Source organism: Pipistrellus hanaki (assembly GCF_964339955.1).
Source record: "Pipistrellus hanaki genome assembly, chromosome: 11".
NCBI classification, from domain to species: Eukaryota; Metazoa; Chordata; class Mammalia; order Chiroptera; family Vespertilionidae; genus Pipistrellus; species Pipistrellus hanaki.
In genome coordinates this window covers 44,645,374-44,662,541 of record NC_140513.1, presented here as the reverse complement: position 1 = coordinate 44,662,541, position 17,168 = coordinate 44,645,374, and the positions used below count along the sequence as shown (strand labels likewise).

The window sequence follows — 17,168 nt, the reverse complement described above, 5'->3', positions numbered from 1 at the left end:
ATTTTGAGCCTCTTTGGGATCATCTTGTTTTGGATGATCCCAAAACAAGATGATCCCAAAGATGATCTCCTTGCTAAGAAGTGCTTAGACTTTTGTATCTTTTTTCTTTACTAGATTTGGGAAGATTTTAGTCATTATTTCTTCAAACAGGTCTTCAATTCCTTGCTTTCTCCTCCTCCTGGTACCACTACGATGAGGATGTTGTTATAATTGATGTCCGAGAGGTCCCTTAAACTGTCTTCATTTTTTAAAATTCTTGTCTCTCTCGCTCTCTCTCACTCTCTCTCGCTCTCTTGCTCTCTCGCTCTGATTGGGTGTTTTTTGCTACCTTGTCTCTCAAATTTCTAACCTGAGGTGTATTCCTTCTAGTGTATTCTTTATTTCAGATATATCCTTCTTTTCTTATTTTTTTTAATGGTTTCTATGGCCTTTTTTATGTTTACTATCTCTTTGTTTAAGCTCTTACTGAGTACATCCATTCTTCCTCTAGGTTCCTTGAGTATCCTTATAATCATTGTTTTGAACTCTGTCTGATAGATTGCTTACCTTCATTTCATTTAGTTAGAGATTTCTTCTGTTATTTTATTTGGGGCATGCTTCTTTGTCCCTCCATTTTGGCTGCCTCTGTAATTGTTTCTGCGTAGGAAGTATGTCTGTTTTGCCTGCCATCTTTCTATGGGGGCCTTTGTGGTAGGTGTCTTATGGGATGGCACAGTCTCTCCAACCACCTCCCAGGTGCTCCAGGGGTTTCTTGTGTAGGCCGTGTGAACCCTCTTGTTATAGCTGAATCTTGGTTGCTATTTGCCCATGTGTAGGTGGGGTTAATCCTTGGCAGGCTGGCTGACTATGAGGATCAATGTGAACCACAGTATACGAGCTACTGTGCAGGGCTGATTCCAGGAAACAGAATTTGCCCCAGCAGCGTCGGGTGCCTGTTGAGAGCTCTTTTTGGGCGTGCTGCCTGTGGAACTAATTGGGTGGTGCTCTGATGTGGTGTGAATCTCACCCAAAAATGTGTTGATTGTGGGTCCCCTGGGGAGGAACTGAGGTTGGTAGCCACAAAGCAATGCACAGGTTGTGGCTGCCTCTCCTGTGCCTTGTGTGTCCATGGGATTGGCTAAGTGGCACACTGACGCTGGCTTCCACCAGCACCAAGCCTCAGGCCAGGCCAGGAAAAGGCCCAAGATACCCCAAGAACCCCCTCCGCTTGCGGGCTTCCTGTTAGGCTCAGTCACTGAAAGAGCTTCTGGCAGCACGTGAGTTGCGTGAAGTAGGTTCTTGGTGAGTCCCTAGTTTGGAGTGAGTGGTGCTCACCATATAGGTGCGGACTCGAACTTCACCCCAGTGCCTGGACTGAGAGAGCCCTGAGCACTCATTTATGCTTGATCTAAGGCTTAGCTCCTCGTCTGATGGCCTTCACCTCTGTCCTCAAGGCCCACACCCTAATCTTGGTCCTGTAGGACTCACCAGCTGAGAGCAGGAAGAAGCAGGGAAAGTCAGCTCAGATGGACAGAGATGTTCCTCCCCGAGGCCTTGAGCAAAAATGGACTTCGTCCCCTCCACCCCCACCCCCAACTCCCAGACTTTTCTAGGTCCTGGCCCAGGTCCATGGTGCCACTTCACCTTCTTGGAGAAAGAGACCCCTTCTCTTTCTCTGTGGAATAGCATGTCCTTCACCTGAGATCCGCACCCCCACCACCCTTACTCCATGAGGTGCATGTGGGAATTTTCATGGTCTTACAGAGCCTTCCCTCCCGGCTTGTTGGGTTGGTCCAGGAGCAGGTACCTGATAAGGGAGGTGCTGATATCCCTGGACATCCTGGTCCCTGTTTCCTGAGGCCCAGATCCATCCCTGCCCTCTCATGTATATTCACTCATTTTATTTACAGAAACAACCCATCCTCATTGCCAGTCCCATTTTACAGATGAGGACAACGAGGCTTAAGGAGCATGTGCAACTTTGCCTGCGGGCCCACAGCTAGAAAAGGAACAGGAAATACTGTACCTGCCCAGGCCCCAGGCTCTCTCTGCCCTCTTCCCCACACTGGTCGTGTCATCGCCCCCATTTCCTCATTACCATCCATATTTGTGAAAAAGAGCCTTTATTAACATACTTAACTCAGAGCAAGTGTTTTGGGTTTCAATACCTTCTTTTCAAATTTGGTTGCAGTTTGCTTTAATGTTTCCATGTCTCCAGTTCCGTGCAAATGATAAGTTGAACCGTCCCCAACTTAGTCTTTTGAAGTGGTGGAGAGAGAGGTGAGGTAATATATGTGCAAATGATTTCAAAAGCATCAAATCATCCATCAATTCTGGGCTATTATTTCATTTTCATCTTTATTAATAGCATCTGGCACAGTTTCCAGGCCATGTGGAGGCGCAGCTCGCTCTGTGAAGTCCCAGAGCAGAGCCAGTGTCGCCCAGCCCGATAGGGTCTGTTCAACCTAGAAACCGCAAAGGTAACTGGGAGCCATTCTACAAATAGCGTACTCCTGAGACAGGCCAGAAGGCCAGGACAAGTGGAACAGAGAAACTGAGACCGACAGCTGAGCAAACTGGCAGAGCAGTTTACAGCAGGGACAGACGGCTGGAGACCTCCCTAGAGGTCTAGGCCTCAGCTGCATTCAGCTCCAGACCCAGAAAAGCAGCAAAACCATGTGGTGACACCAGGACCAGCTGCCATGACTAGCGACCCGCTGCCCTGACACCAGTCAGTGGAGACCATGGCCCTGGAGGAACACACCTAGAAAACTGCTGAATATTCTGCCGAAACCCTCCCCTGACCTCCCCTAAGACGCCTGCCTGCCAGAGAGAGAGAAAAGCCACGAGACAAAGAGCTCAAGCATGCTCTCTTCCCAGGAGCACGCCCTGCCCCCCTTCCCCAACAGGCACGCAGCTCCTACGTTCTCAGGGACCCCATGAGGCTTATAACCAGGGCAGCAATGGGCAGCAGAAGTTCGTCCCAGACAACCCCCTTTTCTCTGACTTCTGAGCCGAAGCAGACCAGCCTTCCTTGTTTCATGCCCCCAGCGTTAATAAGCGTCCTCTGAAATTCACCTGGACCCATGCTGTGAAACTGTCCCTGCAGGAAGTCAAGACCCCTTCCCCTCCTGGCCGGCCGGAGGCAGACCCGCTCCAGGCCAGGCTCCTTTCCAGTAACAGTCCCAACACTCCTGCGAGCGGATGTAAAAAAATATCCGCCCAAATCAGCCCCCACCTGAAGGGCTTCCATTACCATGAGCTTCCTTTGAGCCTCTCCCATATGTAGTGAATACACATATGTAGAATGGCATGACTACATTTTTGAAAGCTGCTTTTATTTATTTCTATTCTACCACATACACAGTCACATAATAATTTAATTTTTATATATATTTTTATAAAGAAAAATTATTCTATTCTAAATCCAATACATACTTATTGGCAAAAAGTTGAAAAGCACAAAAAGAATAAGGAAGAAAATACTATCTCCTGAACCCAAATATAAACCCTTTATTTTATTACCTTCTAGACTTTTTATTTTATTACCTTCTAGACTCTTCCATTTGTACACATACTTTAAAGGATAATTGGACATCATACTATCCTATATAATAAAGAGGTGATATGCAAATTAACCCTCATACCCTTACAAGATGGCTGCCTATGACTAGACTGGCAGGGGGGTGGTGAGGGATGACCAAATGACTGAACAAGTAGGCTGCATGGGCGACTAGGCTGGCGGGGGGGGGGGGGGGGCGGGGGGGGAGGGAGGGCGGCAGTTAGGGGTGATCAGGCCGGCACACAGAGGCAGTGAGGGGCAATCAGGCCAGCAGGAGCGGGGGCAATTAGAGGCAACCATGCAGGCAGGCAGGTGAGTGATTAGGAGCCAGCAGTCCAGGGTTGTGAGAGGGATTCCTAGGGATCGGGCCTAAACCGGCAGTCGGACATCCCCTGGGGGGTCCTGGATTGGAAAAGGTGCAGGCTTGGCTGAGGGGACACCCCCCCCCTCCCGTCCTTACACGAATTTCATGTGTTGGGCCTCTAGTGTGTGTGTGTATATATATATATATGCCATCATTGTGCATATATACATATACATATATGTGTGTGTGTCTATATATATATGTTTTTTAATTCGTTTTATATAAAGGAATAATCCTGATGGTCATTTTTAATGGTTGCATAACTTTCCCCCCAGCTTTATTGAAATCTTATTGACATATAATATTTAAGTAATAGTGTAATGGTTATATATATATATATATATATATATATATATATATATATTATTGCAAAATGATTAGGACAATTAAGTTAGTTAACTTTTCTACCCCTTTACATAATTATGATTTGTATGTGTGTATGTGGTGATAATGTTTAAGACCTACTCTCTTATAAATTTTCAGGGTATTTAATATAGTATTGATAACTATGGTCACCTCACTGTGCATTAGATCCCCACATCTCATTTATCTTACTGGTAATAAGGGGAAATTTGTACCCTTTGACCATTATCTCCCCGTTTCTCCCATGCTCTGGGCCCTGGCAGCTCCCATTCTGCTCTCCATTTCCACAGGTGTAACTTATACGTGAGACTGTGCAGTGCTTGTCTTTCTCTGACTTATCACAGGTAGCATACTGTCCTCCAGGTCTAACTGTGTTGCCTTTAAAGGCAGATTTCCTCCTTTTCATGGCTGAATTGTGTGTGTGTGTGTGTGTAATCACAGTGATTGCCTAACTTTTAATCCAGCATTGGTCCCATCATGTACTGTCCCATTTCCACATGGTTGGCCAGTTGTGTTCCAATAACCATCTTCATGAATATAGATTATTTCCCCCACAGCCATTTTTTCCCTTGAAACAAGGCAGAGATGTTGTTGAGTCAGAGGTTTGAGCCCAGGTGATAAGTACATGAAGCAGCAGGACACCTTTCAGCTTATTCACTTCAACACCGTGTTATTGCACTGGGCCTCGGCGTCCACACACGCATTAGGAGCCAACAGTCACACGGAACTGCAGGGCAGCTGCTCCCTGACGCTCAGAACGGAGGCTGGTGAGGGCCAGAGGTTAACACTGAAACAGCCTTCTGTCCAACGCACCCCTCTCCTAGCAGATCAGATCGCCTCCTGGTAAAACGCGGGGCTAAGATTCTCGAGTCTGAAAGGAATAGTTTCTTCCCGCCAAAAGCTTAAGGCTTTCCAGTTGAATACTCCTGGGCAGCCTGGCTCAGCAGAACCGCCGGTCTCTGCTCTAAACGAGTGTCCGCAGTGGGTGTGTGTGACAGTGGGTTTGGGCGGTGAGAAGGGGCCGTGGGACCGGATGTGGGGGGATGTTTTGTCTCAGTGAAGAGCGTGTCTGCTGTACGGTGTCCCCAGTTAGCCCCTTCCTGCCTGAGTGAGCAGTGGTGTCCCCGATGCTGAGTGTCAGCAGAGGCGAGAAGAAGGCAACAAGGGTCCCTCAGAGGTTCTGCTCCCTTTGGAAAATGGCCTCAGAGGACAAATCCATGAGGAGACATGATGCTTTACTACTAGAAAAAAAAAAAGTACAATACTAGAAGTGCATACATTGGAAGTCAACTTGGTAATAGCTATCCTAAATTGCCTTTTTATTTTTTAAAATCCTCACCCAGAGGATATAGTCTTTATTGATTTTTAGAGCAAGAGGAAGGGAGAGAGAGAGAGGGAGAAACATCTATATGAGAGAGAGAGACATTGATCGGTTGCCTCCCATATGCACCCAGACTGGGGATACAGTCCACAGCCTCGATATGTGCTCTGCCTGGGAATCGAACCTGCAGCCTTTTGGTGTATGGGGTGAGGCTCCAAACAACTGAGCCGCCTGGTCAGGGCTATCATGAACTTTTGTAATGGGTGTAGACAACAGAAATGCATCTTACAAGGCTGTTATTTGTAAAAGTGAAAAATTGGAATGTTCAAAATATCGATACTTGATAAAAGATGTCAGGTGAAGTATAATAGATCCACTTTACTAGACTATTACTCAGTCACACAAAAAATGATGTAGGTAAATATTTTGTTGATACAAAAAAAAAAATGCCCATACTGTATTGTTAGGTGAAAGGTACAAGTTACAGAGTAGAATGATCCCATTTTTGTTAAAAGAGAGAGAGAGAGAGAGAGAGAGAGAGAGAGCGAGCGCGAGCGAGCGCGGGCGGGCACGTCTATGTCTGGAAAGCTATAAACAATTTGCTAAATTTTGATAATGAGTAGGCCTGGCTTCTGAGATAAGGAAATCGTGTTTGGAATTATTTTCTGAAGGCTCTGGAAACCTCTGCTTGACTTTCAAAGGGCAGGTATGCCCTTGACCTTCGCCTGGGCCTTTCCCAATGTGTCAACAATGAGCCGTGGGAGGGGGACCTGTATCAGCCCAGGTCATCTGGGCACGCTGCCCTTGGCACAGCCCAGCACACCCTCACCTCATTATCCCTGCCGGGTGCGCTATCACCACGGTTCTTACCGCTTTCACTTTCTCACCTCAGTGAAAAACAACTGCCGTCTTGACTTGCAAGGAGTCAAAATGAAAAACTGATTTGTTCATCCTTGGTGGTGACGGAGGGGCAGAGTGAAGTGAGGTGGGGTTAAGCAGTGCTAACTGGTAGTTACAAAATAGGCCCAGGCCCAAAACCGGTCTGGCTCAGTGGATAGAGCGTCGGCCTGTGGACTGAGGGGTCCCGGGTTCAATTCCGGTCAAGGGCACGTATGTTGGTTGTGGGCACATCCCCAGTGGGGGGTGTGCAAAAGAGGCGGCTGGTCGATGTTTCTCTCTCTTCGGTTTCTAGCTCTCTATCTCTCTCCCTTCCTCTCTGTAAAAAATCAATAAAATATATATATTTTAAAATAGGCGCAGGGAGGCAGACGACACAGTCAGTGAGAGTGGAATCGCTGTGTGAGGTGCCGGATGGGAGCCCTTTGTAACCGCTCTGCAGGCCTGTCCCTGCGCTGCCCGCCTGAAACTAACACAGAAGAGTGTTGAATGCAAACTGGAATCAAAAAACAAAAGTTTTACATGCGGTGGAGATGGAAAAGCAGTTCTTGGAATTTGCTGACTCTCTGATTATATAATAACATAGTGTATTTCCCCCCGCACCCCCCTTTTAATCTGTGTTGTTGAAACAGTGTATTTTTTAAGTCCTTGGGTGGGAACATTGGCAGAGACTCCAGCCTTTAAACTCGGCTGCAGCTGCAATAAAGGGCAAATGCGACTCAGAAATGCAACATGACTGGGGCCTTTCCCCTGGCAGAGCCTGAGAAAGCGGGGTCCCGGCCCTCTCCCTCAGAGCACGGAGCCAGAATTCAGGGGGTGAGGATCGCCATGGCTCCGGGAGCTGGCTCCAAACTCAACGCAGAAATTCTCTCAAAGGAATTTTTTCTCTGGGTTCCTGGACTGCCAGGACCAATGCTTTGATCTCTTCCTCCTGTGCACAAACGTTTGCTCCATCAGCTCTGCCCCAGTTAAGGGAAACACGGTTTGGGCTTTCCTGCTGCCTTCCCCTGGGCTGTCACACGCCGTTTCGGTTCGGGTCCCTGGGGCAAGTCCCACATGGAGCCTGAGTCCATCCCAAGGTCCCAGGTAAATGCCCCTTTGCCATGGGGCCTTGCTGGGGTGATTGGCCGGGACCCTGAAATAGTGAAAGCTGTTGGCCTTGGAGATGATGCAGCTGGCCGAGGACCCTTGCTTGGAATACAGGAGTTTCGTTTTTAGGCGCCAGTGCTGTATGTGAAAGGAAAAGTGTGGTTGTCTTTTGGGTCTGTGTTTCTAAAGGATTGGTTGTTGGCCTGGGTCTAGGGAGGCAGCCCCTGACCTCTGGCCGCTTTGGGTAACGGGAAGGACCCATCCAGTCGGTCCCTTATAAAGAGAGGCGAGGAGCGGCCTCCCCAGGGTTGCCTGGGCAATGGAATCGCCCTCATGTGTCCCGCCCTCGTGATGCTGTGGCACACACTGAAATCCGTGGACTTTGGGTCCGAGTTTCCGGTTAACGGTCCACCCCTGTAGAAGGAAATGAGCCTGCTTTTAGCGGGTCTTTAGTAAGGCTGACTCACATGGCTCCTGCTTCCTCCTCCTTACGTGTCTCAAAAAGAAAAAAGAAAAAAAAAAGAAGTAAAAAATCAGGAAGTACAATTATAAAGACTCAGTCCTACACCCTTCCTAATGCCCCATTTTCACTCAAACCCAGCCCAGAATGACATCCTGGGATAGTTGAGTTATTAGCTGATTTTTTTCCCCCTCCCTGATGGTTTCTTTTTCCTTGGATTACACACACACACAAACACACACACACACACACACACACACACACACACACAGAGAGAGAGAGAGAGAGAGAGAGAGAGAGAGGTGCTATCGTGTGTTTATTATTTCTCAGAAACATTGGACGGAGATCATGGCTTTTTGCCAAGCCCCTCACCTCCCCCAGACTGCAAAAGATTCCCTGACTTAAATTGGGGCCAAAAAGCAGAAGCAACGGATAAAGTTGGTGGGTTCCAGACGGGGCCCTGGGCCCTGCTCCCCGGGCCAGACCTCCGTGAGGGGCCCGGCAGAGGGGGCTCAGGCCGGCAGGCCTTCGAGCGAGTCTCAGGGGCACGAGAAAGCAGAAGGACTCCCAGGTGCCCAGCTGGCAGACTGGAGGCAGGGACACCCCCAGTTGAAGGAGCCAGGAAGTCAGAACCCAGACATCTCAGCAGGGATTGGCAAGGACAAATAGCAGCGGGCCAGCTGAGCCACTGTTGATCGAGACTTACTTCCAGTACCCGGGGGCTTGAGCACTTGACTTAGAAATTGAATTGAGAAACTGAAGGCGAGAGCAAGTGCTGTTCCTGGCTTCTGAGTCTGGGCCTGAGCGCCCGGCACCGAGCTCTCTTCTCCCACCTGAGCAGGCGGCCCCGGGTCAGGAGCAGAGGCCGAGAGGCAGGTGGTCCTGGGTGAATAACAGGCTCCCGCTGCCCACACTTCCCAGGAACATGAGTTGGGGTGTTCCTCCTCTTGTTGCCAAGCCAGACCCACGCTTTGGAATCTGTCTCTCAGGCAGGACGCTTCTCTCTTGCCCACACCTAAAACCTTGACCAGACTTAGACCCCACACTTTCCCTCCCTGCCCCAGGGCAGGGCCTGTTGTCCCCTGTGCCAATCTGGGGTCAGAACGCTGGAGGGTCACCTTGACTTGCTCCTTGGTATTTGTCACCACCTTTGCACGTGTCCACATACACACAGAAGGTGATCAGCAGTGGTCTGAGCGGTTCAGAGTGTTCACAGTGAGAGCATTTAAGAGCCCAGCCAGCGTGGCTGCGTGGTTGAGCGCTGACCTAGTCCAGTGGTCGGCAAACACATTAGCCAACAGAGCCAAATATCAACAGTACAACGACTGGAATTTCTTTTGAGAGCCAAATGTTTTAAACTTAAACTATACAGGGAGGTACATTGTTATTAACTTAATTAGGGTGCTCCTAAGCTGGCCTTTGCTAAAAACTCAAGTGGTCACAGACCACATGTGGTTCGAGAGCCACGGTTTGCCGGCCACTGACCTAACCGGACACATGCCTGGGTTGTGGGTTCGATCCCCAGTGTGAGGCGTGCAGGAGGCAGCTGATCAATGATTCTTTCTCCTCATTGATGTTTTTATCTCCCTCTCCCTTCCTCTCTGAAATCAATAAAAATGTATTTAAAAAAACAACAACAACCACACAAAACACTTAAGAGAAAATGCAGGCAGAGCGTGTAGGAATTGTCCTGGCAACTTCCACGGCCACTAGAGGGAGGACATGTGACGTGTCACTGGTTACATGGTCAGCAAATGGCTCTCGGTTCCGTGCATTCTCTCCGGATGCCCACAGTCGCCCAGACACTGGAGACGTGGCATGGACAGAACAGAGCCCCAGCATCCTTGCTCCCGGCGGTAGCCGCCGCACCCAAACACTGACAGTACGGAAGTGCTGTCTTCACAAGCGTCATGTAAGCCCGCTAGGTGCCTGGGAACGCTTTATTAGGGTTCTTCTCATCCTGACGTTGGAATCTACAGGAGAGACGTGCTTTTCCAAGCTCCATCGAAGCCCGTGTGTGACAGGTGCACATTTGGGCCGTTTTCCCTGGTTCATGGCGCACAGCTCCTAAAACCCTTGGGGTCACCAGAGGGGTCAGGGTCTTCTGTATGCTAATGGGGCCAAGGGCCCCCTCGAAGGCACCAGCTTGGGTGCCATCTCCAGAAAGGCCAAGGCTTGGCTAGGAAGTTGGAACTTTCACCACCCCTCCCCCAACCACCAGGGAGGGCGGAGGGTCCGGACTTGAGATCATCATCAATGGATGACAACTTAATCCATCTTGCCTCATAACAAAACCATCATAAAGACACTACATCAGCGGTTCTCAACCTGTGGGTCTCGACCCTTTCACAGGGGTCGCCTAAGACCATCAGAAAACACAGATATTTACATTACGATTCATAACAGTAGCAAAATTACAGTTATGGAGTAGCAACGAAAATAATTTTATGGTTGGGGGTCACCACAACATGAGGAGCTGTAGGAAAGGGTCACGGCATTAGGAAGGTTGAGAACCACTGAGCTAAATGCTGGGTTTCAAGAGCTTTGGGGTTGGTGCTGGGAGAGGGACACATCCAGAGAGGACAGCATACCTAGGAGGGCCTGGCAGCTCTAGGCACACCTGGCTCTCCCTCCTTCCCCCTCCCCCCACCTATTCCCCACCCCCACCCCCACCCCACACACACACATCTTACCCTAGGAATCTCTTCTGCTTGGCTATTCCAGAGTTGTGTCCTTTATTTTAAAAACTAGTAAATGTAAGTTACGTGTTTTTCTGACTTCTGTGAGCTACTCTGGTAAGTGATCAAACCAGAGGAGGGGGTCATGGGAACCCCAACTGATCGCCAGCAGGTCAGAAGTGCGGGTGGCACCCTGGGCTTGCGGCTGGTATCTTATGTGGGGGCAGTGTCATGGGACTGAGTCCTGAACCTTTGGGGTCTCCACTAACTCTGGGTAGTTAGTGTCAGAATTGAATTAATTTTGGGGGCACCCAGTTGGTATCCAGGGAGAGCTACAGTGTCTGTGGGTGTTGGGGAAAACACCACAGATTTGGTTGGAACTATTGGGATTGTTAACAGCTCACCAGGTTTAATGTTAGCTGGAGCTGGATGTCTATCTGTGATCAAGGTGGATGGCTGTACATGTGGCTGTGTAGCCTGGCTCAGGGCCTGAGGAACAGTAGTCACTCAATAAATGATTGTAGCTCTCTATACTGAGCATCAACTACGTGGCAGGCTAAGAGAATTAACATAATTCTTCATTAAGGTAAGACACGACATAAGGCTTTGAAATAGCGTGTTTCCCTGAAAATAAGATATCCTCCTAAAATAAGACCTAGCGCATGGAAAGATAAGACATCCCCTGAAAATAAGACCTAGCGCAACTTTGGGAGAAAAAATTAATATAAGACCCTGTCTTATTTTCGGGGAAACAGGGTAGTTATTACAGGCCAGGATGGTGTCTCCCTTGAACTCCTTCCCTACCCACGGCAGACATCGCTAATCGACTGCAGGTCTGTTTTCCATTGAGCCTGAACTCTGCTTCCTAATCCTCCTCTCGGTGAAAGTTATGCACCCCATCTGCCATTCCTAAGCCAGGGGGAAGAAACGGGGCATCTAACAATCCCCTCTTATTTTCCCTCAAGGTCAAAGGTGCATGACTTTGAGATAAGTCATTAAATTCCTCAGAGCATGCTTTTGCTTATCTGTAAAACGGAGATCACAGCTCCCCCTAACTATTCCCATGCAGCCCTGGAGAGATTTAAACGGTATGAGGGATGGGAAATGCTTGAAAGAGGAAAAGAGCAAGGCACTCCCAAGAACTCCCAGAATTCACAAAAACAAAAAAAAAGGCATCTTTGCCAGATGACCAAGCCCCATGAAGGCCTGTTTAGGACAGAGAAGATACTGTTTCCAGAGGACTTCCTGCTTACTGACGAAAGGGAAAATAAAAGAGGAAGCAAAATGAAAAGGAAGCGGAGGAAGAGAGAGGACACAAGTTGGAGGCAGAAGCTTAGATTCAAGTCTCAGATCTGCCTCTGGGTAGACATGCCGTAGAAACAGGTCACTCAGCTTCTCTGTGCCTCATGCTCCTCGGCTATTAGGTGGGACGTCCAGCTCTTAGGGTAATTGGAAATGTGAAACGATTTCATGTCTGTGAGAGGGTCTAGTGCCGAGTCTGGTGACCTGGTGAACTCCCAGCCTCGGTGCATAGAAGAAATTACAGCTCGAAGCCAGCCCAGTCTCACACAGTGAAGCGAATGTAGATTTGCTGTTTTCCTTCCCCTCCCTTCCCACTTCCACTGCCTGTGTCCACTTGCTGTTGAGCTGGGAACGTCAGTGCCATGATCTCAAGGCCACCACGAGGGTGAAGAGGGCCATTCTGCATGACATGACTGGAACAGCTCCCCAGTATTCCTATTGTCCCACAGTTTCACCCTTTTAAACGTTTGAGTCTCTCTTTAGGGAACTTTGCTTTCAACGCGGGCTCCTGAGCTCCAGACCGGAGGGTGGGCCCTGGAAGGCAGCGGTGGGCTAGAAGCATGAGCCCGGGCGATGGGGAGCCCTGGTAGATCAGCAGAATGAGTGGCACTGTGTGTGGCAAGCGCGGAGGATGGGGAGCAATGGAGAAAGTCCAGGCTGTTAGCTACTCCGGGAGCCTGGACATACCTTGTCTGCTCCTTCTCTACACACCCGAGTCCTTTTCATCCCCGTAGGGCCAGTTCCATGGGACCTTACCCTCCTGGGAGCGCCTACTGTGCTTTATCTGTTCCTCCCACTGGCACTTCTCAGCATCTGAACACACAATATAATCGCATTTGTGCACAAACATGGCTTCATCCCTTGACATTTTTTAAAATATATTTTACTGATTTTCCACAGAGAGGAAGGGAGAGAGAGAGAGAGCTAGAAATGTCGATGAGAGAGAAACATTAACCAGCTGCCTCCTGCACACCCCCTATCGGTGATGTACCCGCAACCAAGGTACATGCCCTTGACCGGAATCGAACCCGGGACCTTTTGGTCCACAGACCAATGCTCTACCACTGAGCCAAACCGGTTTTGGCAATCCCTCGCCATGTTTACTTCCCCTTTCCTGGGTTCCAGACACTGACTCAGAGTCCTCCAAACCACTAGAAAGCTCTCCCTGACAAGGCCATGACCACCCCCCTTCCCCCAGCCCTCATTAGATCTGGCCCCTCATGGTTCCCCTGACAAGTTCCATGTACCGTCCCAAGGGCAAGGTCCTTCACTCACCCGTCTTATTCCTGCTCTGGTCAGTGCGTTCTATCAGGGCGGGGACATTTCTTTGGGTCTTGTCTTGTCCTGGGCACCAAAGACACTAGTCGCAGGTGCTCAGATGTCTCCATGGGGACTGTAGCGTCTAACCTTCCACCCTCTACTACACATCGTAGTGTATAGTCTAGTGCTGAGTGCTCAAGAAATGCTTGGTGGATGAATGGGAGAGGGAATGAATGAATGAATGAATGGTGAAACGGGCAGATCTCCAAGGGATCTCCCTCAAGGCTACAGATAACAAGGGCTGACATGCAGCTGCCTGTGGCTGGCCTGATAAAGCAGGCGACGGTGGGGACTCTGCCATCAGCAGGGTCCAGATGGACAGCATGCTTTGCTCTTGGGCCAGCCTGCGGCCATATCTAGAACAGGCTTGGAGCTGGGTGGGGTGGGCAGTGGAAGTTTACTGTGGGTTAAGTAAAAGGCCTGTGGTTTTAAATAGGTCATGGGTCAGGGCGGTCAGCTCTGTCATAACATGGAGCCACTCCGGAGGCTTTGCTTGATACCAGCACATCCGACGCCTCCTGAGGGGCCTCCAGGAGGGAGAGAGGTGGGGTCTTTGGTAAAAGGCATCTGGGGGGGATGCCAGGGTTTGGGCAGTTCCTTTCTCGCTGATGTGTGGATGAGGTTGCTGATCCACAGCTCTGGGTGGTCAGGGGACCCACCCATGCTCCTCATTCCTTCTCCATCCTCCCTAAGCTCTCTCCTTCCCCCTGGGAGCCTGCAAGCTAGGAGACAGCCAGAAACATAGGTCGATTTACAGGGGGCAGTTACCCTGACTTTGGGGTGTAGCAGTTGTTACCACTGTCCACAGGACCGTGGGTTTCCAGCTCTGCGCATTGGAATCATGTGGGCAGCTTCCCAAAATTGCATAATGGCCTGGGCACCACCCAGATTGATTGAATGCATATCTCTGGGATCAGGCCCAGGAAATGATATATATGTGTGTGTTTTTTAATGCTCCAGCTAATATTTACATATAGATGGGTGGAGACCCACTGACAACTGGGCCTTCTCAGAGGTTCATAGTGTGTACATCAGTCACCAGAGGAGCTCAGATTCTCCAGCCATACTCTTCCTCCCAATACCCTGACCTCCTCCTCCGAAGGCCAGAAAATCCCATATTTTAAACAAGAACCCCAGGAAATTCTAAGGCAGCCCATCCACAGACTCCACAACGCTTGAAGGGGAAGAGGCGTGGGCTGTAGTCCACTTAGAGAACAGCAGCCGGGTCTCCTGGGGCCTGTTACGTAAGCACCCTGGCTCTGCTCCCTCGTTGGTCAAGTTTCCAGCGGCTCCCAACTGGAGTGGGAGCTCCCCCAAGCCACGAACTGGGGGCTATTCCTTATGTATCCCCAGGATCTAGATAATGCCTGGCACATAGTAAGCACTCACATAAATTAAGAAAATGAACTCATATTTTGGAAAGCAGATTAGAAAGAACTAAGTATATCTGTGGTCACCTGGTGCGGTCACACACCAGGTATGCCGTGTGTGTGTGTGTGTGTGTGTGTGTGTGTGTGTGTGTGTGTGTGTGTGTGTAGGGGGCTGGGCTGGAATCCACAGCCCAGATGGATACCCTGGGTCTCTGGGTTCATTCATTCCAAGCTTTTGTGTGTGAGTTTGGATGCTTGGGTAAAGGACTGACTGACTTAGTTTGGCCTAGTTTCGTCTGTCTTGTGCCAAAATGTGGGACATGAATTTATACATGTCCCAACAGGCAGGTGATTAGGTTGGCTGCTGATGTGCCAAAGGTGAGCTGCCGCAGAGTGATGTATGTTATCACACAGGTGGCTCTGAATAAACTTGTCAGGGCGGCAGGGGTTTTCTTGGCCACGTGTGAACATTTCTCGGTGATCCGAGAGAAGAGTGTCTACAGCTATCACCTTCCGTGACCAAACCACGACCTTGTTTATGTGAAATGCCCAAGGAGTGAACACAAAACACACCAAGTGCCAAGATGAGGGAAGCAGGCGGCACAGGGAAAACAGGGGTCAGAGTCCCGATCTGGGTCCTGGTTGTGGCCCAGGACTCACTGTGTGTCTTAGAGAACCAGTTCTCCTCCCTGGGAGCACGTTCCTCATCTGGACAACGAAGGGGCTGAATGATGATCCCAGGAGTCCCTTCTGCTCCTCACGGGCTATGACTACCTGATTGCAAGACGGAAGCTCAGAAGGGCTTCTCCATTTTCTCTGCGGGGTCAGAATGGCCCCTTCTGACCATGGACAGTCACATGGGTCCCTGCTTCTCTTTCTGGCATCCGCCTGTACTCAAATTGGCACCCCCGTAAGCCGTCCACACCATTCCCTCTTGGAATGGTGATATGCAAAGTAGTCTCGCCAGTAATTTCCAATACAAATAAGCTTTGTAGGCCTCTATGTAGCAACCCCTATTAAACCAGAATTCTAGCTACAAACAATCTTCAGACAACAAGGGGCTTTGGGGAACAAAGGTGGAGAGAGGCCATCAGCTCAGTGGTTAAGAGTTCAGGCTCTGAGCATTAAAAAAAATGATTATGGCCGAAACCGGTTTGGCTCAGTGGATAGAGCACCGGCCTGCGGGACTGAAAGGTCCCAGGTTCGATTCCGGTCAAGGGCATGTACCTTGGTTGCGGGCACATCCCCTATAGGGGGTGTGCAAGAGGCAGCTAATCGATGTTTCTCTCTCATCGATGTTTCTAATTCTTTATCCCTCTCTCTTCCTCTCTGTAAAAACTCAATAATGATTATAATTCCCTAAATCTATAGGAAAATGTCTAACAGCGCCATACGTATGACTCATAGACAAAACCAGACTCTTCCCTTCCCGCCCGCCCTGTTACTTCTCATATCCGTAGATGTATTAGCTTCCTATTTCTGCTGTAAGAAATCATCACAAATTTAGTGACATTAGTCAACCCATATTTATAACGTCCAGTCACGGAGGCCGGAAGTCCACCATGGCCTGGCCGGGCTGTGTTCCTGCTGAAGGCCCCGGGGGATCCGTTTCCGGGCCTTTCCAGCTCCAAGGGGCTGTCTGTCTCTTTGGCCTGTGGCCCCTCGGCACTCCGACCTGAGCTTCCATCGTCACTTTGCTGGTTCTCCCGTCTCCCACTTTTGCTTATCAGGAGCCTTGTGTCTATACTGAGCCCACCCAGATAACCCAGCACAGTCGCCCCATCTCCGGGCCCTTCATTGTTAAGCGCATCTGCAAAGCCCTTTTGTGAAATAGTCACAGGCTCTGGGTTGACAGTGCGGACATCCTTAGGGGGCTGTCATTTTGCTTACCACCCAGACTTACCTTCAAACCCCACCGAGGCCATTTATGGTGGGTGTGGCCTTTGGTGAGCTAAGGTGTTTCTTGGAGCTCCAGTTTCCTCTTTGGTAAAAGCGGGTTCCTGGCTGGGTGGCTCAGTTGGTTGGGGCTCCATCCCTTACACCAGCGGTCGGCAAACTCACTGGTCAGCAGAGCCAAACATCAACAGTACAACGATTGAAATTTCTTTGGAGAGCCAACTTTTTAAAACTGAAACTATATAGGTAGGTACATTGCTACTAACTTAATTAGGATACTCCTGAGCCGGCCTTTGCTAAAAACTCAGGGGGCCAAAGAGCTGCATGTGGCTCGTGAGTCGCGGTTTGCCGACCACTGCCATACACCAAGAGGTTGTGTGTTGAATCCCCAGTCAGGGCGTGGATAGGAGGCAACCGACTGATGTTTCTCTCTCACAAGGATGTGTCTCTCTCTTTCTCCTTCCCTCCCTCTCCCCTCTCTTTATTTAAAAATCAATAAACATATCCTCAGGTGAGGATTTTAAAAAATGTTGGGAGAAAATTATTTAAAGCCTAACAATTCTATAT

General features: G+C 49.5%; 1 protein-coding gene across 2 annotated transcripts in view; it reads right to left on the bottom strand.

Annotated features, from left to right (window-relative positions):
- The window catches only part of MLANA (melan-A), a 39,814-nt gene extending 26,355 nt beyond the window's left edge, over positions 1-13,459 (bottom strand). For both annotated transcript variants that reach the window (XM_084899610.1, XM_084899611.1), the window contains exon 1: positions 13,291-13,459. The gene's annotated coding sequence lies outside the window, so the exon portion shown is untranslated. The remainder of the gene's footprint in view (positions 1-13,290) is intronic.
- Between the last annotated feature and the right edge of the window lie 3,709 nt (positions 13,460-17,168).